At 38.0% G+C, this 25020-nt stretch overlaps 2 protein-coding genes across 6 annotated transcripts in view; one reads left to right on the top strand and one right to left on the bottom strand.

Moving 5' to 3' along the window:
* The window catches only part of LIMA1 (LIM domain and actin binding 1), a 92788-nt gene extending 84217 nt beyond the window's left edge, over positions 1 to 8571 (bottom strand). For 4 of the 5 annotated variants that reach the window (XM_059185377.1, XM_059185380.1, XM_059185378.1 and 1 more), the window contains exon 1: positions 8439 to 8571. The gene's annotated coding sequence lies outside the window, so the exon portion shown is untranslated. The remainder of the gene's footprint in view (positions 1 to 8438) is intronic. The other variant, XM_059185382.1, reaches the window with a different exon arrangement.
* Positions 8572 to 8716: 145 nt separating this feature from the next.
* LARP4 (La ribonucleoprotein 4) overlaps positions 8717 to 25020 on the top strand; it is a 211034-nt gene continuing 194730 nt past the window's right edge. The window contains exons 1-2 of the mRNA XM_059185370.1: positions 8717 to 8924; positions 9126 to 9264. The gene's annotated coding sequence lies outside the window, so the exon portion shown is untranslated. The remainder of the gene's footprint in view (positions 8925 to 9125; positions 9265 to 25020) is intronic.

Genomic DNA, 25020 nt, shown 5'->3' with positions numbered 1-25020 from the left:
AAGGCACAGAGGCAGGAAGGGACAGGGTGGGTCCAGGAAACCGTGAATCACTGTGTGGCTACAATGCCAGGTGGGTGGGTGGTGATGGGGGAGATAAGCCTGGAAAAATAGGCTGTCAGGGTGGGGGAGTAAGGGTCTTGAATGGCATCCAGAGAAATTTAGATTTAATTTACTTGGGCTTTGCTTCCCCTTAAGTGTGTAAATGAATCTTCTGTGGTACTTTGTTAAAACTGCAGATTCCCAGGCCCCATTCCTCCAAATATAGTGATTTGTAAGTCTGTTGGGACCTGGAAAATCTACCTTTTACACTAATACTACAGGTGATTCTAAACAGGTTATCAAGGGAACCATACTTTGAAAACCAGTATTGTGTGTGTGTGTGTGTGTGTGTGTGACCACTTTGTACTAAAAGGGGAAAACTGTAGCCAATTCTAAGGACTTTAGCAAAAAAGGGGTGTATGAATTAGAACAACAACAAAGAGCCACTATCACTGTTGGGGTAGAATCAACCAAACATGGCAACATCTCCCAAATGTGGGAAAAGAGAAGGACTGGGAAGTCTGGGTGGCTCTGTCAGTTAAGTGTCTGCCTTCAGGTGAGGTCATGGTCTCAGGGTCCTGGGATGGAGTCCCACCTTGGGCTCCCTGCTCAGTGGGGAGTCTGCTTCTCCCTCTCCCTCTGCCATTCCCCCCCTCTTTCCTGCTTGTGCACACACACACACACTCTCTCTCAAATAAATAAATAAAATCTTAAAAAGAAAGAAAGGAAGAAAGAAAGAAAGAAAGAAAGAAAGAGAAAGAAAGAAAGAAAATAAAAGGACCGAAGCGTTCAAGACAACTTCAAGTTTTCTCCTTAGGGAAACGACGTGGACACAAGTGCCTAGTACACAGGAAATATCTACACAGTCTGCCAGGTAGTTGGAAATACGGATGTGGAGCTCAGAAGAGATGCAAAGGAACTAAACATACTGCTTTGATACTCCTAAGTAAATTCAAGACAAATTAAAAAATTAGTTATAAAAAGTAAAAATAAAAATTTAGAAGGCAGGGATGCCTGGCTGGCTCAGTGGTTTGGGCCTCTGCCTTCAGCTCAGGTTGTGATCTCAGGGTCCTGAGATTGAGCTCCACGTAGGGCTCTCTGCTCAGCGGGGAGCCTGCTTCCCCCTCTCTCTCTGTCTGCTTCTCTACCTACTTGTGATCTCTCTCTGTCAAATAAATAAACAAAATCTTTTAAAAAAAAATTAGAAGGCCATCAAAGTGAATACTTAACCTAGCTGCAGATGGCAAAAGACTTCACAAGGTAAAGGCAACCAAAGAACTCCCGGAGAAAAAGATCTATAGATAAGTAATAATATATCATATATAAAATTAAAAGGCAAATAACTAGTTAAACATTTGACCACAGGGCAAAGAATTAATATTCTTAAAATGAAGAGCTGGGCACCTGGGTGGCTCAGTTGATTAAGTGTCTGCCTTCAGCTCAGGTCATGATCTTGGGGTCCTGGGATAGAGCCCCTTGTTGGGTTCCCTGCCCCATGGGGAGTCTGCTCCTCCCTCTCCTTCTGCCCCCCATTCCAGCTCATGCTCTTTCACCCTCTCACACTCTCTCAAATAAATAAATAAATAAAATCTTTTAAAAAAAATGAAGAGCTTATACAAATGACAAAGAAAAAAGCCTACTAAGTATAGCTTCTATAGGAAACATTGGAAGTTGTTAAGTAATTTGGCTTGGCAACTTAAACCTCTTGTCATAAAATGAGATTTGCTTTACAACCATTAGAGATGATGGGGTTTTGTGGCATAGATCAGCAGGGCTTTTATGATTTATGTAACTAGGTTGCCAAGTGTCAATCTATGGGAGTGCTTCAAAAATGCCAGTCTTTGCAAGTTCTACTGTTCCGAGGGCACAAACACATTAAAGTGCCTCTAGATTCCATTAAGCCTTGCTATCCCTATGAAAATTGCCTTTACTGCATCTAGTCTTTTTCCTTGGGCTCTATATTTCTAAATTTGGTGAAGGGTTAGGGATGGAACAAAAAATAATTTCATAACATCTAGAGAGTGGTGGCTTGAAAGCATGCTTTCAGCGCAGAGGTTGTATGGACTTTGGGATCAATAACCCAACCCTCCCATTTTACAAAAAAGGCTCAGAGAGGATGAATGACTTGCCTAAGATCACCTAAGTGGTTGCTTCCCAATACCAAGTTGGGAATCCTGACTTTCAGGTCAATACCCTTTCTACTTGGCAGTGCTGCTCCAGCAATTATAAGTTCTCACACCAATGGGCATTTAAAATGCTATAATTTCAGGTGATTGGGTGACTCAGTTGGTTAAGCAACTGCCTTTGGCTCAGGTCGTGATCCTGGAGTCCCGGAATCAAGTCTGGTATTGGGCTCCCTGCTCAGCAAGGAGTCTGCTTCTCCCTCTGACCTTCCCCCTCTCATGCACACTCTCTCTCTAATAAATAAATAAAATCTTAAAAAAGAAATAAAATAAGATGCTACAATTTCAACTTGTGTACAGTTTCTACTTCATTACTCCACTCCTTCAGTTTGGCCTAATAAAAATCTGTACTCCCTCCCCAAAAGCCCCAAATAAATAAAAGAACCCCAAACAAAAAGCAACATAATTAAAATGTTAAGGCCCCAAAATGGGAATGGATTAACCAAAAGACAATGCACAGAGGAAACTGAAATGGAAATGAACATATGAAAAATGTCCGCTCTCACTAGTAATAAAACACAAATTAAATCATTTTTGCTTAACAAATTACTAAAGATAAAAACATAAGATCCAGTATTATGAAGGATGACCTCAGATGGACACTCACAATCACTACAGGTGAGAATGTTAATTTAATTAGTCTAACCTTTAAGAAAAGCAACTTGACAGCAGGTTTATTGTTTTTTAATTTTTATTCCCTATGACCCGGTAATTCAATTTCTGGGAAGCTAACCTAAGGAAATAGTGATTTGTACTAAGATTTATGCATTAATTTATTCTCAATTTTTTCACTTGTTAATAATGTTGTAACAATCGAAATACCCAGATAAATTATGCAATATCAATACAATAGGATATTGAACATCCATTATAATTGTTTGCAAATAATTTTGATACCATGGAAAATTATGACATAGAGTGAAAAAGCAAATACAAAACTGTATCTCCTACTACTAATAGGATGAGCCCAATTACCTTGTGTGTGTGTGTGTGTGTGTGTGTATCAAAGTGGGGAAAAAAACTGAAAGAATATACACCAAATAATTCTCTCTGGAACAGATTGTGGAATATTTTGTCTTTTTTTTTTTTTTAAGATTTTATTTATTTATTTGACAGAGATCACAAGTAGGCAGAGAGGCAGGCAGAGAGAGGGGGAGAAGCAGGCTCCCTGCTGAGCAGAGAGCCCAATTTGGGGCTTAATCTCAGGACTCTGAGATCAGGACCTGAGCCGAAGGCAGAGGCTTAACCCACTGAGCCACCCAGGGGCCCCTATTCTGTCTTCTTTATAATTTATTTTTCCTCAAGTTTTTCATAATAAGCATATGTAATTCTTCTCCTCTAAATGGGTTTACATGTTTGTATATGTGAAAATAAAACAAGAATTATCTATATAATGAGAAAAGAGGTTTAAAAAATAATCTGCAGGGGCGCCTGGGTGGCTCAGTGGGTTAAAGCCTCTGCCTTCGGCTCAGGTCATGATCTCAGGGTCCTGGGATCGAGCCCCGCATCGGGCTTTCTGCTTAGCAGGGGGCCTGCTTCCCCCCCTCTCTCTGCCTGCCTCTCTGCCTACTTGTGATTTCTGTCTGGCAAATAAATAAATAAAACCTTAAAAAAATAAATTTCTTTAAAAATAAATAAATAAATAAATAAAATAAAAAATAATCTGCAAATCAGTCACATGGAGATGTTAGTTGAAGCCATGGAAATAGATCAGACTGCACAGAGAAAGAGTATAATAAAAGCAGGATGCTGGACCATGGCACATACCCACACTTGGGGTCAAAAAGACAATGAGTTAGTGAAGGGGCATGGGGGGCAGTGTTAGATTAGAAGATGGACAACCAGGTGAAGTCATGCTGAGAAAGTCAAATAAAAGAAAGAACCAAAACAGTTGCTCACTTTGTCAAATGTTGCCAAGTGGTTAGAAGGAGGGCAGTGGCAGGATCCTTACAGGGAAATCACTGGGTACAATGCAAGGGCAGACAGGTTTCCTCCAGCGCTGGAGGTGGAAGCCAAATCTGAAATTTATCTATTCAGTGAAACTGACTATGAGGAAAAGAAGTCCTGGGCCATTTGCTTAAATTTCAGTTTATGGGGGGAAAAAGATTGTGGAAATCTAAAACCAAGTAAAAGTATATCAGGATTACTAATCTATGGGTAATGAACCAAAAACTGGCATGAAAAACCATGTTTGAGGGATTGTAAAGTTTTTCATATAGTAAGCTCTGTTATAGGATAAATAAGAGAAAAAAAATAGTTCCACACTTGTCATCAGAAGTACAAAAAGTAAATCTTTCTAAAAGGGTGGGGGGCTTCTGGCTGGATCAGTTGGGAGGTCATGCAAAGCTTGATCTCAGGGTCATGAATTTGAGCCCCAGGTTCAGTGGAGAGATTACTTAAAAATAAAGTATTTTAAAAGAACACAAAAAGTTTGCTTTTTTTCCTCTTAAAGATGTAAGTTCTTAGTTTCATTGTAGCATTATGAAGACATTTTTAAAAAGAAAATAAAATGAATGTAATATACCATAGTATCTTGGTAACTTCTCATGACTGCACATGTGAAGTCTCTAGAAACATTTCCAAGTATAAAGAAATCATTAGACATGCTAAATAATGGATTGCTTTTGGGTCAAATCTTGTCCTTTTAATAAAAAGAGATCTGCTTTTGCACAAAAATTTGAGCCTCAGGGACTTTGCATCCAGCCACACAATAAACATAGCAGTATGTTCCTACCAAGAGTACCATTTACCATAGAATCTCAATTCCACAATCATTAAGTAAGAAACTATTCAATTTATAACCATTCATTCGTTACTAAAGAACCTTGAGAGTCTGTGTTAAGTAATTTAACATCATCTGAAGATTACTGTACACAATCCAAAGTAAAGTGCTTTAACTTCCTATCACAAAACACAGTGAAAGACCATAGTAACCTTAAGAAAAAACAAATCTTTTCTTACGGAAATTCCTGACAAGTCACAAATTTGCCTATCTTCAGAAAGAGTACAGTTCCAATCTAAATAAAATTCACCTATTTCTGAGAGTACAGAATTAAGAACTCCTGAAAACTAGTTTCACTGTTAACATAAACAGGGACAAATTCTCCCAATTTGTGGTCAGGTGGCCTTTTTTGGCAAAGATGTCTAATGATCTCCTATACTCTCAACCTTCTTTTGTGTCTGAGTGTATATGTCTTTGATAAACCTTTCTGGTACAGAAGCCCTAGGTTAATTATAGTTGATTGTTGAAAAATATCAGAGGAAAGTCAAAATTTGAAACCCTAAGAAGAACAATCATTAAAATTGTACTTGAAAACATTTAAGGAAACAACATAATCATTGTAGATACCCAAATACATGCAAATACTGACTGCCTTTCCAAAAATTTCCAGTGGAGACCACTTTCCTAAGATGCAAACAGAAAGAAAAGAGGTAAATAATGTCAAAGAAATGTGTTCACCAAGTACCATGGCTCATATCACCAAATCAGATGACCACCATCTGTTTTATTAACTCAGAATCTCCATTTAAACAATGAAAAACAGGGGCATCTATGTGGCTTAGTCAGTTGAGAGTCCAACTCTTGGTCTCAGCTCAGGTCTTGATCTCAGGGTTGTGAATTTGAGCCCGGCACTGGGCTCCATGCTGGGCATGGAGCCTATGCATAAACAAACAAGCAAGCAAATAAGAAAAATGAAAACCATCATCACATAGAAGGGACTGTGTCATGTTCATCCTCTATATACTGGATCACTGGCACATAGTAGGCAATTAATAAAAACCTGCAGTTACATGAAGAGTGATTTAAACTACCATAGACTTCAGATCATCAAAACTGCAAAGAATCTTTCAAACACTTCTGACCCCTTCCTCCTTCACTCATTTACCCATCCTGTTCCCTCTTCAAAAAAAAAAAAGAGACATTTTGAAGGCACCTTAGCAAGAAAAAATATCCTCTGCCAGCCATCAAGAAGGGCTGTTAAAGAACTGTTTTCACTTCTAAAGCTTTCTCTTCTTAGAATTATCAGAAGATTGAAAGTTAGTCCACTTTTAACCAGAATCTGGAACAAAACTTGAATGTACCAAGTTAAACAAAGTTGCACAATGAAGCAATTTTATAAAATGGCACTGTTTTCCTAATGTTGCCAATACACTATTCTATTCTCAGAAGCTCTACAGTTCAGGAACTACATGATAACAACTTTGAGGCCCAATACAGAACAGTGAAAAACAGCTCCACCATTTACTGAACTGATACAGAATTAGGGACAGGTCCTTATCCCACCTTAAAAAGGTCATACCATTGGCGAAACACCCCATAAGAAATATGAGCAATACAAATATATGAAGAAAATAATTCACTATTACTCAAAGTTTTTTGTTATTGTTGTTTATTTTGTTTTACTATTAAGGAAAAGTAGAAGAAAAGTTCCTCTTTTTTTTTTTCCCCCAAGTAGGCTCTATGCCCAGTAGATAAGAGCCCAGTGTAGGGCCCAAACCCGACCCCGAGAGCAAGACCACGGCAGAGATCAAGAGTTGGGGGCTCAACCAACTGTGCCAACCAGGCACGCCAAAGAGGGACATTTTTTAAAACTGTATTTTCTATGCTTCTACAGCACTCTGGGCTGATGTCTAGTACAGCACTCATCTCACCAAACTTGTAAGTTGTAGCTGCTGATTCTGTCTAACCCATTTTATTTTTTAAGATTTTATTTGTTTATTTGACAGACAGAGATGACAAGCAGGCAGAGAGAGAGAGAGAGAGAGAGAGAGGAGGAAGCAGGCTCCCTGCCAAGCAGAGAGCCCGATGTGGGGCTCGATCCCAGATCCTGGGATCCTGACCCAAGCCGAAGGCAGAGGCTTTACCCACTGAGCCACCCAGGTGCCCCTAACCCATTTGATTTTAAATAAGCTTTTTTAGAGTAGGTATGTTCAGAACTTTCAATCCAGAATAGGACTGACAAAACAAGAGGTACTCAATAAATGCTTTGTCCAAAAAAAATGAAATATGTTCCTAAAGTAATTACCTAATACCATGTTATGTACTATTCTGTCAATTCAAAACAAGAAAATATATGTGCATGCAAAACTTTTTTTTAACCTTCTTTCCTGCTAATTTGATAACTTTTTGAAGGTCTACCTAAGACAGAATCATCCTTCATTCAGGCTAACACCACAGAAACTTAGAAAATGCTTGTTGAGGGTCATCTTTTGTGTCTCCATCAGACCTCAGAAGAAAGTGTTATTTTATGGTTCCTAAAATATTTATCATTTGTGAAGAGTATAAGTAACCATGTGGATAAAAAGTATTCTGTTTAATCACTTAAATCAACGGCAAAAGAAAGAATATTTAATGCAAAAGACCTCTTCCCTAAAGGGGTATTGTCTTAAGGCTGATAACTCTCTAAGTACTTTGGACTAACTCGACAAGCCAAGTCAGTAGAACCATCTGGATTAGGCAGACTTTTGAAAGCTGGAATTAGGTGAAAGACAATAGTAGTTCAAATATCTCTTACCAGGATCAGCTAAACTCGTTGTTGTAAGCACCAGTAAGAAGGCAAGGAGGGACGCCAGATGGTTGGCTCCTAGCACCTACAAATTCAACCTTAGTAGGTGCAGCCACGGGTGTACAGTTACCTTATATTAACACCTACGTATGTTGGTGACAGGTGCCAGTGATATATACACGATAGCGATTCGAGGATGGCACACCCAGCTGCAAGGACAGCTATATTCTCAATATGCCTCAAAGGGCTCTAAGTGTCTTAGAGTTCAGTTGGCAGATTGGAAGAGGGGGAAATCGAAGAGGGAGGGAATGGCTTTAAATGAAGATGGGAAAAGAGCAGCTGAATACCAGAATACTTCCCTAGGAGACTGTTTTGAATTTTATGTCGCCTTCCACCACTACACCAAAAATGTACATACTTAGAAAGGAGTGTTTCCGATGGAAGAGGTGGTCCCATCAGCTCCCCGCTCTCAAGCAGCAAAGGTTCGGCCCTACATACTTACTCCCAAGCCCAGCGCAGTACCCAGAAGTGAGGAAAGAGCAGATGATCAGTGGTTCCTCCACTCTTTCTCTCCGGGGGAAGGGGGAGGCGGTTCACGCTCCTTGTGCTCCCCCTGCCCCAGAAGTCGCTGGAGAAAGAGACTGTGGAGGGAAGCCGTGGTCTCGCGCACTCCCCGGTTATAGAGGATGTGGAGTGAGAAGGCGCTTACCTGGCTAAAATCGGTCTTTCCTCCGTGCTGCTACCAGCCCTGCCACAGGTCCCAGGCGCTCTGCCTTGCGCACCTGTCGCGACCCAGCTGCAACACCTACAGCTCCTGCGGCCCCGCCCCGGTCCGGCTCAGAGCCCCGCCCCGCCCCGCCCCCCGCTGCGGGGGCGCGCGCGCACGCCCGCCGGCCTCCCGTGCGGCCTCTAGGCGGGCGTGCGCGCCACCGGGTGCGTACCCTGCGTTCCCGGCTGCTTGGGATGCTCCGCTGCGCGCAACGTTTGGCGTCGTGAGAGGCGTGGCTGCTTTTCCAAGGGTTGCTGCTAAAGCTCCGGACTTCTCTGTGAGGGAGCCGCGTTCCTTTAGTGTGCTTCTGTGCTTTGGCCTTAACTCTGACCCAGAGTTTCTGCAGTTTGAATCAATAACGACTGGGCGGTTTGACCTAGGTTCAACTGTAGGTCAGTCCCCAACCAGGTTCCTGGTGCTTTCGGGGTAAGTTTTGTGCAGAGAGGGTTATTTGGAGGAGGCCGTGTGGTGTAGTGGAAAGAGCTGCACATGAGCCCTGACTGCCCCGCCTGCCGTTCATCAAGTCGCTTTACCTCACTAGGGCTGTGTTTTCTTGTAAAAATTAAGTGGTTGGACAGGGCGGATCTAGTTCTTCAACAGCTCTAACCGTTATTATTGTACACTTAGAATTGGAGCTGTGTGAAAAATTGAGTACGTCAGGAGGCCCACCAGTTGGCATTCCCGTCCCCAAGTTCTTGCCCCAGTTCGGTGAGCAGCGTTGAGTACCCTCTGATAGTGTCCTTCCTTTTCCTGCACCGCACGTAAGGTAAGGTTTCGGATCACAAGTTTTCTGAAGATTTTTGGAATTCATATAGCTTGACGAGTATTTCAAGGGGCTTGTGTTACTAAATGCCTATACTTACACTTCCTGAAGCAGTTAAGGAATATATTTAATAAGAGAAATTTCCAACAACAGATGGATAGACCAATCCATTCCCTTCTTCCTTCAGATATGCAGCCTAGACTGATTTCTGGATAGGTACAAGGCTTCAAGTCTAGCAAAACTGGCAGGAAGCGTGGAAATGTAAAAGAGTATCACTTTAAGATGGTACTCTGGAAAATGCATTCCCCTGCAGACTTAGTTCCCACAATAGATGTCACAAACACACACTCAATTTGTAAAAACTCAAGCCACTAAGGGCCCTTATTCACCAAGAAGGCTAAGAAGCCTAACCTGGATTATTTAGACCTACCTTTGAATCTTGTCATAGCCACTTAACCAACGAGGCAAATTACTCCCAAAATTCTCCCTTAGTGACCTTTTGAACATAGAACTAGTAGTACCTCACAGGTGACTTTTACCAGTTTTCAAGGCTGTTTGCTAAATTTGGGGGGATTTTATGAGCCAGTTGTTAAACATAACCACTGTTATAAAATCGAATTGTATAAATTTACAATTAAATATGTTAAAATCAGATAATAAATACTCAAAACTCATCACTTTTTTTTTTTTTTTAACTTAGTTTTACTTAGAACTCTGCCCCTGAGGGTGTGTACTTTATCTGTATGGTGGGAATATATACATCTTTTCCCAACTCTGGTCAGAGAGTTCATATTTGTACTTTGAAATTGGCTGCAATAGGAACATTTACATCATGGAAGTTGGCAAATGCTACAAATAACGACTTAGTTTATTCTTTTGTTGATTTTCCAGGCCCAAGTATCTGCAACTTTTTTCTGTAAACAAATAGTAAATGTTTTAGGCTTTCTAGTACATATGGTCTTTGTCACAACTACTCAACACTTACATTAAAAAATGAGTGTGGCCATGTTTCAGTAAATCTTTAGTTAAAAAAACAGTCTGTCTGGTAGAGAGAATGTTGATAATGCAGAATTAGACTTAATAATGTATCATATTCCTGGCCTTGACATTGTGAACAGCACAAAAAATTGAGGTAGTTGTCCAATTCAGCAAAGAAGTTGCTAATGTCTTTGATAAATGAGTGAAGTTCCAACATACCTCTTTGCTATTTTATTTCTGTCTTACTGGTTAACTTAGGTGAAAATATCAACCAACATTCATGTCTGAACTACACTTTGTTTGTTTGTTTGTTTGAACTACACTTCTTTCACAGTGTTGTGAGCATCTTTTTTGCTGAATCAAATTGTAATTAAGCATTTGTTCATAGTCTGATTTTGTGAAGTATTGTTGGAAAAAGAGTGAATCAAAACTGATGAATTTTCAAGAAATACCAGGTCACACAAAATATAAACATAGGCCAAAAAGCAAAGTTACTATTTTAGTTTAAAATCCTGCCAAGGACTCCATCAAAAAACTGTGAGAACCAATATATGAACTCAATAAAGTTATAGAATACAAAATCAATACACAAAAATCTGTTCTCAACACTAATAACAAACTTACAGAGAAATAAAAGAATCCCATTTACAGTTGCATCAAAAGGAATAAAATACCTATGAATAAATTAAACCAAGGAGGTGAAAGATCTATATATTTGTTTTGTTTTGTTTTGTTTTAAGATTTTATTTATTTATTTGTCAGAGAGAGAGAGCACACACTGGCAAACAGAGGCAGAGGGAGAAGCAGGCTCCCTGCCAAGCTTGGTGCCCAATGTGGGACTCGATCCCAGGACGCTGGGATCATGACTCGAGCCAAAGGCAGCTGCTTAACCAACTGAGCCACCCAGGCATCCCAAAAGATCTGTATATTGAAAACTATTTAAGACAATAATGAAAGAAATTGAAAAGGACACAAATAGATATTTTGGGCTTATGGACTGGAAAAATCAATATTATTAAAACGTTCTTACTACCCAAAGCAATCTACAGTTTCAGTGCAATCCCTATCAAAGTTTAAATGGCATTTCTCAACGAAATAGAACAAATAATCCTAAAATTTGTATGGAACCATGAAAACCCCTAAATAGCCAAAGCAATCTTGAGAAAGAACAAAGGTGAAAGGATGCACCCTGATTTTAAAGTATATAACATTTACTATATTATATTTAAAATAATATGGTATTGGTATAAAAACAGACCCATAGACCAATGGAACAAAATGGAGAGCCCAGGAATAAACCCAAGCCAACAAATTTACAACAAAGGAGTAAAAAATACATAATGAGCAAAGGATGGTCTCTTCAATAAATGGTGTTAGAAAACTGGACAGCTACATGTGAAGGAATGAATGAAACTCTACCACTATTTTACACCATACCAAAATTAAGTCAAAATGGATTAAAGACTTGAATGTAAGACCTGAAACCATAAAACTCAGAGGAAAAAACATAGGCAGTAAGCTCCCTGACATAGATCTTGGCAATATTTTTTAAAAAGATTTTATTTATTTATGTGAGAGAGAGAGTGTATGTGAAAGAGCACAAGATGAAGGGGAGGGGTGGGAGCAGAGGAATTGGGAGAAGCAGACTCCTCACTGATCAGGAAGCCCAAAATGGGGCTCAGTCCCAGGACCCTGGGATCACGACCTGAGCTGAAGGCATATGCTTAACTCACTGAACCACCCAGGTGCCCCTTGGCAATATTTTTTTTTAATATAATACCAAAAGCAAAAATAAATGCGACTACATCATATTAAAATCTGCAAAGCATGGGAAACCATCAATGAAATGGAAAGTCAGCCTACTGAATGGGAGAAAATATTTGCAAATTAAGTATGTGAGAAGAGCTAATATCCAAAATATATTAAGAACTCATAGAACAAAATAGCAAACAATCCAATTTAAAAATAGGTAGTATGGGGTGCCTGAGTGCCTCAGTCGGTTAAATGTCCAACTCTTGATTTGGGCTCAGGTCATGATCTTGGGGTCCTGGGATTGAGCCCCACATCAGATCTGCTCAGTGAGGGGTCTGTTTGAGATTCTGTCTCTTCCTCTCCCTCTGCCCCTGACCCCATATCTCAAATAAATAAAAGCTTTTTAAAAATGTATAAAAAATAGGCAGAAGATCTGAATAAACATTTTCCCAAAAGGACATGCTTGAAAAGATACTTAATGTCATTAATCATAGGAAATGCAAATCAAAACCCAATGAGATGTCATTTCACACCTGTTAGAATGGGTATTATAAAAATACAGGAAATAACAAGAGTTGGCAAGGATGTGGAGAGAAGGAAACTATTGTGCTCTGTTGATGGGAGGTAAATCAGTGTGGCTGCTCTGGCAAATAGTATGATGTTCTTCAAAATATTAAAAATAGAACTACCATATGATCCAGTAATTCCACTTCTGCATATGTATCCAAAGAAGACAAGAACATTAGCTCAGAAAGATTCCCATGTTCACTGCACCATTATTTGCAATAGCTAAGATGTGGAAACAACCTAAGTGTCCACCAATGGATTAATGGATAAAGAAATCATTAAAATATGAAATATGGTATATTTTATATACTAGGATATTATTATTCAGACATAAAAAAATAAAATCTTGCCATTTGAGACAACATGGGCGGATCTTGAGGTGATTAGGCTAAGGGAAATAAGTCAGAGAATGACAAATACAGTATGATTTCTTTTTTGTTCTTTAAGATTTTATTTATTTATTTGAGAGAGAGACAGTGAGAGAGAGCATGAATGGGGAGAAGGTTAGAGGGAGAAGCAGACTTCCTGAGGAGCTGGGAGCTAGATGTGGGACTCGATCTTGGAACTCCAGGATCATGGTCTGAGCTGAAGGCAGTTAACCAACTGAGCCACCCAGGCCACCCTACAGTATGATTTCTTATACAGAATCTTAAAAATAATAACAAAATAAGCTCATGGATACAGAAAAGAAATTGGTGATTGCTAGAGGTGGGAAGTAAGAGAAATGGGTGAAGGGGGGATCAAAGGTTAAAATAATGTAGTAGTTGAGGGGTGCCTGGCTGGCTCAGTTGGTAGAGTATGTGACTGGATCTTAAGGACATGAGTTCAAGCCCCATATTGGGCATAGAGACTCTTGGGGAAAGAAAATATAGTTGATATAGAAGAGACATAGAAATTTTGAACTGTACTCAAAATGTTGACTTTATATATATGTATATATGTTTATGTGTATGCTAATATATATAACAGATATATGTAATATATTAAAACACTGCTGCATACCTATTATTCCTATTATATACCTATTATTTCTATATACCTATTTCTGTATACCTATTTCAAAATAATAAAATAATGAAAATAAAGATTCTAAATCTTTAAGATGAAACTAAATATTAGCATATTCTTAGAAATTTGCATTAAAACACTTAAAACCAAAAGCCAAGCAAATCATCTATGACTTATTTTTAACCAGATCTCCGTAAATAAGCAAGGTAAAAAATTACTGGTTTAACTAATTACAATGTAGTAAAGTTTTTTTTCCACTTAAAAAGTGAAATTTATGCTTTTTCCAAAGGCATATTAAAATTATTAACAAAAATTTTGTATTAACTCCCAAGTTATATTCTGAATTTTACTAAGATAGCAAAATTATTTTTCAGATTCTGATCCCTAAAATGCCAAGGTAGCAGTGACTTATTTTTTTAAATCTGAAGAATATATATTTATTTTTTAATGAAGTTTAAAATAGACACAGAAAATGATAGGAGTGAAAACTGTGGGATACCTAAGCTAATGGAAAATTTCAAAATTATTGAGTGACCATTCATTGAAGAAACACCATCATGTTCATCAAAAGAAGAAATAAATAACCTTATGCTTCCAGATTATTGAAATGAAAAACAAGTGTTTGTTTTTGGAACAGTACAAATGTTTGAAGCAAAAGAAGATTAAGTAGGATGTATGGATGGTTTGATAGTTCAACATTTAGTAGTGACAGCAGAAAAGTATGTCCACGATCCAGGGAATACGGGGCATATTTAGTAATCCCAATGGTACTAATAAAAATAGACAGACTTTCCTGGGGGTGGGGAGGGCGGGGAGAAAGAAAGAAAAAAGTAGGGAAAAAAAAGAAAACAGCATTTTTCCAATGACTGTACTAAAATCCAAGATTTGTTAGAATCGGCTCAGTTTCTAATCTAGTGTAAAACTAAATAATAAAGATATTAATACTATCATAGAAGTTTTTAATAGACTTTCAGGTTAGTAAAACATAATAGACCTTTATCTGATAGGGAGGCAATAAAATTAAGAGAAAAAAAATGGATATAAGCAATTGTTTACATACCCAATACAGTGCAACAAGAACAAGACATATAGCAAAAGAAATTATATGAAGATATTTAGCAATATTGTAGAAGAGAATTTCAGATATGTGCTGTAATTGATTAGGCATCTACACTTCTGAAGAAAAGCACCTAGTGAATTATCTGCAGTATACAATTGAATCAGGTTTTGTACTGCTAATATTTCTTGCTTTATAAGAATTGGTATCAGTCACAAAGGAGTATATTTCTGATACATTATTTCCTGCTTTAAATGACTGTTGCTTTGGTAATGAATGTTTGAAAAGGAATGTAATTGCGTTTTGTTCTAATGGCATTTGTACAATGGTGGGAAGGAAGTCTGGAGTCAAGCTGCAAATTTATTAGAAAATTTTCTTGAAGTCATCATTTGGCACTAAGTCATCAATTATAATTCAATATCTGAAACAAAATAAGTTAGTCAAATTAAAAATATTTTATTAAAAAAATTTAGTCTTTTTATCACCAATCCAATCCAATTAAAATTGAGTTAAAACTGTAAAGAACGTGAAATTATTAAAACTAGTCAAATATTGAGGTTGAGATGGGTAGCATGTAGTTTACAAACTGCCGGGCTGTATATCAGACATATCCTTAACTACATGTGCATTTTTTTCATTCTTTTTATTTTGATTTAGTGAAGAAATTAGTTAACATTAATTTCTTGTAAGACCTTGCTTTAGTGATTGACATTCTTGAAGAATTTTCATTATTTTCTCTTGCATTGCAGTCAAGATCAAATAACATTCAGAAAGTTAAAAAATTAGGTATACTATAAGAGATTTGTAGGATTTTACACTGGTATTAGAAAGCATGAATCTCAGGGCACCTGGGTGGTTCAGAGGGTTAAGCCTCTGCCTTCGGCTCAGGTCATGATCTCAGGGTGCTGGGATCGAGCCCCACGTTGGGCTCTCTGCTCGGCAGGGACCCTACTTCCCACTCTGTCTGCCTGCCTCTCTGCCTGCTTGTGATCTCTTTCTCTGTGTCAAATAAATAAATAAAATCTTTTTTAAAAAAAAGAAAAAAGAAAGCATGAATCTTGTGTTAAAGATTTTAATCAAATATGTTTAAAGACATTCAACTAATAAATTCGAAGCGCTGTCTAGGAATATATTACTAAAAAGTAATAAATGTATGTCTTTTTATTAGAAACAAATCATCTTTTATTTATTTGTTTAAGTAGTCTCCACACCCAGCATGGAGCTGGAACTCAAAACCCTGAGATCAGGAGTTCCATGCTTTATTGATTGAGCCAGTCAGGTGCTCCAGAAACAAAACATCTTAATTATTTTGATTTATTAGGACTATCTCCTTAGATTTATGGAGCATTGACTTCACCATGAATAGTTGGTAGAGGAAAATTATACCATTAAAATAAAATTTTAAAACATGACATAATTTCAGTGCTTCTCAAAAATGTATAGATAATAATGTGGAATTACAACCCCTACAACAATACAAAAAGTTTTTAAAAACAGCACTATTGCAGTCAGAAGTGATAAAGCTGAAATAAGTTTTATTTTAATGGCATTAGCACGAGGTGAGAAATGGTAGTTTAATAGATCACATATCAAAATTACACACAATTTACTGGAAAAAGAATTCACAGATTGAGATCATCAGATGATGGTTATGTCATTGCTTTGCTTTTCTCCTTTGTTGGGTCCTATATTTCTTTACTCCTGGTTTCTCAACATTGGCACTTTTTCTTGAGTTTTTTGGTGTTTTATTTGTTTATTTATTTATTAAAGATTTTTTTTTTTTAAGATTTTATTTATTTATTTCACAGAGAGATATCACAGGTAGGCAGAGAGGCAGGCAGAGGGGAGGGCGGGGAAGCAGGCTCCTTGCTGAGCAGAGAGCCTGTTGCAGGGCTCTATCCTAGTACACTGAGATCATGACCTGAGCTGAAGGCAGCGGCTTAATCCACTGAGCCACCCAGGCGCCCCTGTAAGATTTTTTTTTTTAAGAGCAGTTTTTGCTTCACACAAAATTGAGAGGACAGTGCAGAAATTTCTTATATATTCCTTGCCACCGTATAGGCATAGCCTGCCCTATTGACATCCCCCACCAGAATGGTATATTAAAAAAATTGGTGGGGGGTGCCTGGGTGGCTCAGTCATTAAGCATCTGCCTTTGGTCACATCATGATCCCAGCGTCCTGGGATCGAGCCCCACATTGGGCTCCCTGCTCAGCAGGGAGCCTGCTTCTCCCTCTCCTGCTTCGCCTGCTTGTATTCTCTCTTCTGTTTCTCTCTCCGTGTCAAATAAATAAAAAAATCTTAAAAAGAACTTTTTAAAATTTAAGTATAGTTGACACATAATGTTACATTACCTTCAGGTAAATGGAATGGTACTTTTTTTTTTTTTTCATTTTTTTTTACCAAGGATGAACTTAAGTAAGCATGCCACAATCATCCAGTCTATAGTTTACACTAGGGTTCACTTTTGGTGTTTTTATTTTTAGTTTATACCAAAATACATTACTACAGCATCATTCAGAGGGTTTTTACTGCCCTAAAATCCTCTGTGCTCCACCACCTATTTATTCCTCCTTCCACTGAAACCCTGGCAACCCCTGATGATTTTTTTTAAGATTTATTTTTTTATTTGAGAGAGAGGTGGGGGGGCAAAGATAGAGGGAGAGAGAGAATTTTGAGTAGACTCCCTGCTGAGCACAGAGCCTGATGCAGGGCTCAATCCCATGGCCCTGCAGTCATGGTGTTGGAAGACGTCAGTTGCTTAACCAAGTGAGCCACCCTGGTGCCCCCAACTGCCGATCTTTTTGTTGTGTCCATAGTTTTGCCTTTTTCTAAGAATATCATGTTCTTGGGCTCATACAATATGTAGCGCTTTCAGATTGGCTTCTTGTACTCAGTAATATGCATTTACATTTCCTTCATGTCTTCTCATAGGTTCTAAATTTTATAAGAAATTGCCAAACTACTTTAAAAAATGGCTGTACCATTTTTATTCCTACCAGCAAAGAATGAGAATTCCTGTTGTTCCACATCCTCATCAGCATTTGGTATTGTCATTGTCCCAGATTTTGGCTGTTCTAATACGGATGTAGTGGCATCTCATCTTAATTTATATCTCTTTTCTGACATATGATATGGAACGTCTTGTCATATGCTTACTCAGTATCTGTATGTCTTTGGTGAGATGCCTGTTCAGGTCTTTGGCCCATTTTGTAATTAGATTGCTTTCTTATTGTGGAGTTTTAAGAATTCTTAAAAATATTTTAGATAATACTCCTTTATTGGTTGTGTCTTTTACAAATACCTTCTCCCGGTCTGTAGTTTATCTTCTCATTTTCTTGACATTGTCTTTCACATAACAGAAATTTTAAAATTTACTGAAGTCCAGATTATCCATATTTCTTTTTTTTTAAAGATTTTATTTTTTTATTATTTATTTGACAGAGAGAGATCACAAGTAGGCAGAGAGTCAGGCAGAGAGAGAAGGGGAAGCAGGCTCCCTGCTGAGCAGAGAGCCCGATTCGGGGCTTGATTCCAGGACACTGAGATCATGACCTGCGCCGAAGGCAGCAGCTTAATCCACTGAGCCACCCAAGCGCCCCCAGATTATCCATATTTCTTTTATGGGTTGTGCTTTTGGTATTGTGTCTAAAACATCACTGCCATACCCAGCGTCATCTAGGTTTTCTCCTATGTCATTTTCTTGGAGTTTTATAGTTGTACATTTTGCACTTAGGTTTATGATCCTTTTTAAGTTAATTTTTGTGAAGTGTATAGTGTCTGTGTCTAGATTCATTATTTTCATTATGAATGTTCAGTTCCAGCACCATTGGTTGAAAAGACTGTCTTTGCTCCATTGTAGTGCCTTTTCTCCTTTGTCAGAGTTCAGTTAACTATATTTGTGTGGGTCTATTTCTGGACTTTCTATTCAGTTCCACTGATCAATCCATCTGTTTTTCATCAATACAACACTGTCTTGATTAGTGTCAGTTCACCAAATTTGTTCATCTCTTTCAGTATTATGTTGGCTAATTTTGGTCTTTTGCTTCTCCATATAAATTTTAGAATCAGTTTGTATCCACAAAATAACTTGCTGGGATTTTTGTTGGAATTGCATTGAATCTACAGATCAATTTGGAAAGAACTGGCATCTTTTTTTTTTTTTTTAAGATTTTATTTATTTATTTGACAGAGAGAGAGAGATCACAAGTAGGCAGAGAGGCAGGCAGAGAGAGAAAGGGAAGCAGGCTCCCCGCTGAGCAGAGAGCATGACCTGAACCGAAGGCAGAGGCTTAACCCACTGAGCCACCCAGGTGCCCAAGAACTGGCATATTGACAGTAGTGACTCTTCTTATCTGTGAACATGCAATGTTTTTTCCATTTTAGTTCTTTGATTTTGATTATCAGAATTTTGTAATTTTCCTCAGATCTTCTAATGCTTTATTCTTTGTTGTGGGGGACCACCCATATTCATACGTGTGACTCTAGTTCATGCTTTGAAATGTCTTATTGACATATCTGCCACTGCTGATGGATATTCAGATTATTTCCATTTTTTTACTATTATAAACAATGTTAAAAAAAGGCATTCTTATATTTGTATGCTGGATGTGTTGTTGTTTTTTTTTTTTTTAAAGATTGTATTTGTTTATTTGTCAGATTGAGAGAGAGCACAAGTAGGCAGAGTGGCAGGCAGAGGCAGAGAGAGAAGCAGGCTCCCCTCTGAACAAGGAGCCCAATGCAGGACTTGATCCCAGGACCCTGGGATCATGACCTGAGCCAAAGGCAGCAGCCTAACCGACTGAGCCACTGTATGCTGGCATCCCTGTATGCTGGAGTTTCTAGGTACATACCTCCAGCTTACCCTTTTATCTACAGTGTGAGATCTCATTTCTCTACATCTTTGCCAAAAATTGGAATTATGAACTCAAATATTTATAAGTTTGATAGGTATGGAATGAGAATATCATTGTTTTAATTTGCATTTGTTTAATTAAAAATGAGAATAAATATTCTTTTTTGATATTTCTTGGCCATTTGGATTTCTTTGTTTGAATTACTTATTCAAATCCTTTATTTTCCTCCTTGTTCTTTTGCTGTTATATTTCTATAGTCTCTCCTGGTACTTGTTCATTGGTATACATATTTTACGATGCATAAATATGGTTCTTCATCATCTTTCCCTTAACTTCATTCATACTTCTAAGTAAAAGTCATTAATTTTGTTATTCAATTAATGAATGCCAGGTGGATTGCCAAGCACTGGGATATTCAGTGGAGAACAAGATAGTGATTCAGTGGGATAAATAATTGAGTTAGTAGAATGCTTTAGATAAATGCTATGATAGAGGAAAATGTAGGAGGCTACAGTAGCTCTTAGAAGGGGTACTTAACTCAGACTTGGAAATCAGAAATCTTCTAGAGGAATTGATGTCTAAACTGAATAGTAAATAGGAATTAGCAAGGGAGAAGGGTATATTTGTGTGGTTGGTTCGCTGGAGGAGGTGGATGGGGTGTGATCAACAGGGGAAAACTGTGCATGATAGGGCTATGATTACTTTAAAAAGAGGGGGTTCAGTATGGTTTAGCCTAGGGAATAAAAGGTGATAGTTACTGATAAAACTGGAAAGGTAAGCAGGGGCCAGATTTTACAAGACATTGGAAGGCATGTTAAGGAGTTTGAATTCTATTATAGGACAACCGGGGAAACATTAAACATTGTACCTTAAGGTATGGATTACCTATAACAGAGACACCTAGAAATTTTGTTTAAAATGCCCATTCCTGTATTCTATCTCATACCTATTGAATCAAAATCACTAGGGTAAAGTCCTCAAATCTGTATCTTTTAACAATACTGCTAAGTAATATCTTACGTGTATTGAAGTTTCTACAGTAAAGTATTTGAGTTAGGGAATAATGTGATCAGAATTGTATTCTAGAACTAACTTTGGTTGCAATATGAATAGTTTGGAAGGTGGTTAAACTGGAGGCCAGGCATCCCATTAAGTGGCTATTGGAATAACTGGATGAGAGAAGTTGATGGCCTGAACTGGAGTAGGATTGGAGTTGGGGAGAAGTAGATGAACTAGAGAGAGGTAAAAGTCAATTTATTTGGAAGAGAAATTGTCAAGAATTGATGCTTTGCTTCAATATGGTGGTAACTTTTACAACTGGATGGGTGATGATGCTATTTCCTAATCTGGAAAATAGAATGTAGGAAAACTAGCCACTTCCTGGGGGTAGTGTGGGGGTAGGAAGAAGAGACACCAAGCTCAACTGTGGCCTATTAGTTTTAAGGGGAACTTAAAAGTAGAGATATCCAGTAGGCAGATGGAGGATAGTTCTAGTCACTAAAAGAAATATCGGATGGGAGAGGATGGCAGGGGCACCTGGGTGGCTCATTCGGTTGAGTGTCCAACTCTTAATTTTGGCTCAGCTCATGATCTCAGGGTTGTGGAATCAAGACCCACATCAGGCTCCATGCTCAGTGAGGAATCTGCTTGAGATTCTCTCTCTCTCCCTCTGTCCCTCTTCCCACTCACTTATGCATGTGCATACATGCTCTCTTTCCCAAATAAATACATCTTAAAAAAAGAAAAAGAAATATCTGAGTTTAAGATACAGTTATAGCAGAGGTAGATTTGCTGTGAAACTGATGAAATTAACCTTCAGGCCTCTCTTGTGAATGTCCTTTTCAAGGCTCTGAGACATGGATTGGGCTCCTTTCTCCATGGGGGGCCTGCTTCTCCCTCTATGTGCCACACCCCCTGCTTGTGCTCTCTCTCTCTCTCTCTCTCTCTGACAAATAAATAAATAAAATCTTTAACAGAAAAATTGATTTTGGGGGCACCTGGGTGGTTCAGTTGACTAAGCATCTGCCTTTGGCTCAGGTCATGATCCTGGGGTCCTGGGATCAAGTCCTGCATTGAAGCAGGGAGCCTTCTCCTTCTCCCTCTGGTGTTCCCTTGCTTGTGCTCTCTCGCCCTCATATGTGAAATAAATAAATAAAATCTAAAAAAAAAAAAAAAAAAAAACAAGCCCTGAGACAGGCCCTAACAACTCTATATTTGAAGAGCTATATTAATTTTCTTTTTTTAAAAGATTTTATTTATTTCTTTGATAGAAAGACAGTGAGAGAGGGAACATAAGATGGGGGAATGGGAGAGGAAGAAGCAGGCTTCCCGCTGAGCAGGGAGCCTGATGTGGGGTTCCATGCCTGGTTCAATGCAAGGCTCCATGCGGGGCTGGATCCCAGGACCCTGGAATCATGACCTGAGCCAAAAGCGGATGCTTAACAACTGAGTCACCCAGGCACCCCAAGCTATATTAATTTTTTAAAGAAGGTCTCGGGCACCTGGGTGGCTCAGTGGGTTAGGCCGCTGCCTTCGGCTCAGGTCATGATCTCGGAGTCCTGGGATCGAGTCCCGCATCGGGCTCTCTGCTCAGCAGGGAGCCTGCTTCCCTCTCTCTCTCTCTGCCTGCCTCTCTGTCTACTTGTGATCTCTCTCTGTCAAATAAATAAATAAAATCTTTAAAAAAAAAAAAAAAAAAAAATAAAGAAGGTCTCTCTAATTGTGTAAGCTTCAGGCCTACAGAAAACTTTGGATTTGCTTCTGAGCTACGTCAAAATCATCAGCATAAAAATCGTAACAAAAGGCCCTGGAAAGGATGAGATTGCCTTAGGAGAATGCATAGAACAAAAAACAATAGAGGTTTTATTATGTAATACATTATCTTCCAACCATCACTATTATTTTAAGTTAAGTAGAGAGAAAAATCAGGGGAAAACATGTAAAAAGAAAGGTAAGAGTTTGTGACCACAAAAATACACTATAGTTTAATTGAACTTAAAAGTGTTATATATTTATAGTAAACTATTAGGTTAATTTGCCTTTTTGGGTTGGTCCATAAGGAATCATTTTGATATGTATGTATGAAAAAATTAAAGTCTGTGTATTTAAAAAAAAATTTTTTTTTTTTTAAAGATTTTATTTATTTGATAGAGAGAAATCACAAGTAGACGAAGAGGCAGACAGAGAGAGAGAGGGGAAGCAGGCTCCCTGCTGAGCAGAGAGCCCGATGCGGGACTCGACCCCAGGACCCTGAGATCATGACCTGAGCCGAAGGCAGCGGCTTAACCCACTGAGCCACCCAGGTGCCCCCCCCCCAAATTTTTTTTTTATAAAGTAGGTTCTGTGCCCAGTGTAGAACCCAATACAGGGCTTGAATTCACGATCCTGAGATCAAGACCTGAGCTGAGACCAAGAGTTGGACGCTTAATTGACTGAGCCACCCAGGTGCCCCTATTTTTTTCAAATCTTAATAGAGGGATGAAAATTTAATTTGAGAAGTTTTGTGGTTCTTATCTAAATTCTTTTAGAATTGCCTATTTACTATATATTACATGATATATATATGACATATATATATATAATGCATTTATCAGACACTTTGCCTCAAAAAATGGCCTTCCCATCTTTATCTTTAAAACTGTGAAGGAAAGGACATTATTGAATCTTTAATAGTGTAACATGATTAGAAATATGTCTATTCTAAATCTCTGATTCTCACAAAGGAAGAGAACCATTTTTAAAAATTAAACTTTTTTGAGGTTTGCTTTACATACAATAAGATTCATCAGTTTTTAAGTATACATTTTTGTATGTTTTTGACAAACGTGTATAGCAGTGTAACCACCAGGACAATTCAGATGTACAATATTTCTGTCACCCCCAAATTTTCACTAGTGCCCCTTTTTCATCAGTACCCTCCCCCAATCTCTCCTGCCTCAGGCATCGACTGATCTACTTTATGTTGTCACAATTTTGACTTTACTAGAATTTCATATAAATGTTTATAGTTCTTTGTGTCTAATTCTGGCTTCTTTCACTTAATATAATCCTTTTGAGATTATCCAGGTTGTTTTATGTAGCAATGGTTCATTCCTTTTCAATTATAAGTTGTATATTCCTTTATGTGGACATGCCATAATTTATCAGTTCAGCAGTTGAAGGACATTTCTAGTTTAGGACTATTATTAACAAAGCTGCTGTGATCATTTACATACACCAGTCTTAATATGGACATCTGTTTTCATTTCTCTGGAGTAAATACTTAGGAGTGTGTTGCACTGTAACAGGCATTTTAACTTTTTTTTTAAAACTGCCAGACTTTTACAAAGTGAGTGTACTGTTTTGTATTCCTACCAGCAATGTATAAGAGTTCTATTTTTTCCCCATTTTCCACTGTACTTAATATTGTTGGTCTTTTAAATATTAGCCATTTTAGGGGCGCCTGGGTGGCTCAGTGGTTAAGCCGCTGCCTTTGGCTCAGGTCATGATCCCAGAGTCCTGGGATCAAGTCCCGCATCCGGCTCTCTGCTCAGCAGGGAAGCCTGCTCCCCCCCTCTCTCTGCCTGCCTCTCTGCCTACTTGTGATCTCTGTCTGTCAAATAAATAAATAAAATCTTTTAAAAATAAATAAATAAATAAATATTAGCCATTCTAGTGGGTGCTGTGATATCTCATTGTTGTTAATTTGCATTTCCCTAACAACTAATGAAGTTGCACATCTTTTCTTGTGCTTATTTGTCTTTCAAGTGTCTTTTTTGGTGGCGTATCTGTTGAAGTCTTTTGCCTATTTATTAAGTGGATTGTTTTTATTATTGAGTTGTAAAAATTATTTACATACTCTGGATATAGGTTTTTTTAATTAGATATCTGCTTTGAAAGTATTTTCTTCCAGTCTATGGTCTGTTTCTTTTTTCTTTTTCTTTTATTTTTTTTTAAGGTTTTATTTATTTACTTGAGAGAGAGTGAGAGACAGAGCATGAGCAGTGGGGAGGAGGCAGAGGGAGAAAAAGATTCCCCACTGAGCAGGAAGCCCAATGCAGGGCTCTATCCCAGGACCCTGTGATTATGTATGGTCTTTTTCTTAATTTTTCTTAAGAGTATCTTTCAAAAAATAGTTTTAAGTTTTGATGAAGTATGCTGTATCAGTTTTTTCTTTTATGACTTACACTTTTTGCATTCTAAGAAATCTTTGTCCAACCCAAGGTTGTGAAGATTTTCACCTATGTTTTATAGTTTCAGAAGTTTTATAGTTTTAGCTTTTACTTATAGGTCTCTGATCCATTTCAAGTTAATATTTTGGCATACAGTGTGAGGTCAGGGTCAAGGCTTTTTTTCATATGGACACCTAGTTGTTCTAGCACCATTTATTGAAAAGACTATCTGCTCCCCCATTAAATTACTTTTGTAATTCATTTGTATAAATTAATATTTTGTGTTGGTCTGTTTTATTTTATTTTTTAATTTTTTTAAGGAGACTCTACACCCAATGTGGGGCTTGAACTCACAATCCTGAGATCATGCATCACATGCTCTACTGACTGA

This window comes from Mustela lutreola, chromosome 8 (genome assembly GCF_030435805.1).
Source record: "Mustela lutreola isolate mMusLut2 chromosome 8, mMusLut2.pri, whole genome shotgun sequence".
NCBI lineage: Eukaryota > Metazoa > Chordata > Mammalia > Carnivora > Mustelidae > Mustela > Mustela lutreola.
This window is presented reverse-complemented; position numbering and strand designations above follow the sequence as displayed.